This window comes from Nicotiana attenuata, unplaced genomic scaffold, assembly GCF_001879085.1.
Source record: "Nicotiana attenuata strain UT unplaced genomic scaffold, NIATTr2, whole genome shotgun sequence".
Taxonomy (NCBI): Eukaryota; Viridiplantae; Streptophyta; class Magnoliopsida; order Solanales; family Solanaceae; genus Nicotiana; species Nicotiana attenuata.
Window position 1 is genome coordinate 594448 of NW_017670517.1, and position 1719 is coordinate 596166.

Consider the following 1719-nt stretch of genomic DNA (forward strand, 5'->3'; position numbering starts at 1 on the left):
TAATACCTTCGGCCTTTACTTCTAAAGAAGTAAAGGCCGAAGGTATTATAAGGAAGATAGTTAATAACTGGAGATGGATAGCCAATTATGCACAGGCTCCAGGTGGAAGAATATGGATTGCATGGGATCAGACAAGGATAGAATTTGAAGACTATAAAATGCACCAACAATACATAATAGGGGGAGTTACAGGGAGACAGAGTGGTATCAAATTCAGATTGGGTGCTGTATATGGAATGCATACAATACAAGACAGAAAAGGCTATGGGAAGATATGGAAAAATAAATTGCTGGTACTAATGATCCTTGTGTGATACTAGGTGACTACAATACCATTTTGACAACTGAGGACAGGACTCAAGGTACTCAAGTACAGGAGTATGAAGTAAAAGACTTTAAAGATTTCATATGGAGGAATGGATTAGCTGAATTAAAGACAGTAGGTAGGAAGTATACATGGACAAACAACCATGTACATAGTAAGATAGACAGAATACTGGTGAATGCTGCTTGGATTCAAAAATGGCCAGAAATGGAAGGAAGGGTGCTACAGCCTGGGTTTTCAGACCACTGTCCACTGAGCATACCAATGAGCTGTGAACAACAGAATGGTGGGAGACCTTTTAAGTTCTTTAACTGCATGGTTCAACATAAAGGTTTTGAGGAAGCTGTACATCAATGCTGGAACAGAAGAGAAGAAGGCGAACCAATGAGCATAGTATGGAGGAAACTCAAATTGCTAAAGAGTAAGCTGAAACAAATGAATAGACAAGAATTCAATAACACTGAGCAAAAAATCCAGGAGGCAAGGTGGAAATTGCAGGAGATTCAGAGGCAAATGGATGTACCTGGTTGCAGCACAGATAATACAACACAAGAAAAAGAAGCAAGGAAGGAGCTAGCTAAATGGATTGAAGTTGAAGAAAGCATTATGAGGCAAAAGTCAAGGATCAAATGGCTTAACTTGGGAGATGCAAACACAGCACATTTTCATGCCTGCACAAAAAGCAGGCAGGCCACTAACCATATTAGTTGTTTGTATAATAATGCAGGTCAAATACTTAACACAGGAGATGAAGTGGAAGAGGAGATTCTAAACTTCTACAAACATCTCTTGGGAACAGCAGCAACACAATTACCAGCAGTGAACACAGAAGTAATGAAGCATGGGAACACATTGAATAGACAGCAAAAATTGAACCTGATAAGGCCAGTAATAGAAGAGGAGGTCCAGATAGTACTTCAAAACATCGATGGAAGCAAGGCTCCAGGCTGTGATGGATACAATTCTTATTTTTACAAGAAAGCATGGCACATAATTGGCAAGGAGGTGACTCAAGCTGTGGTGGAGTTTTTTGACAATCCACAAATGTGTAAGCAAGTAAACTGCACTACCATAACTCTGATTCCAAAAGTGAAGATTCCTAGTAGCATCAAAGAGTATAGACCTATATCATGCTGCACTGTACTATACAAGATCATCTCTAAAATCTTAACAAGTAGATTGCAGGAAGTATTATCAGAGGTGATAGATAATTGTCAAGCAGCTTTTGTGCCAGGAAGAGTGATAACAGATAATATCATCATGAGCCATGAATTAATAAAAGGATATAGAAGGAAGAATATATCTCCTAGGTGTATGCTCAAGATAGATATGCAGAAGGCCTATGATTCAGTAGAGTATATGTGGAACAAGTAATGAGGCAATTGGGGATTCCA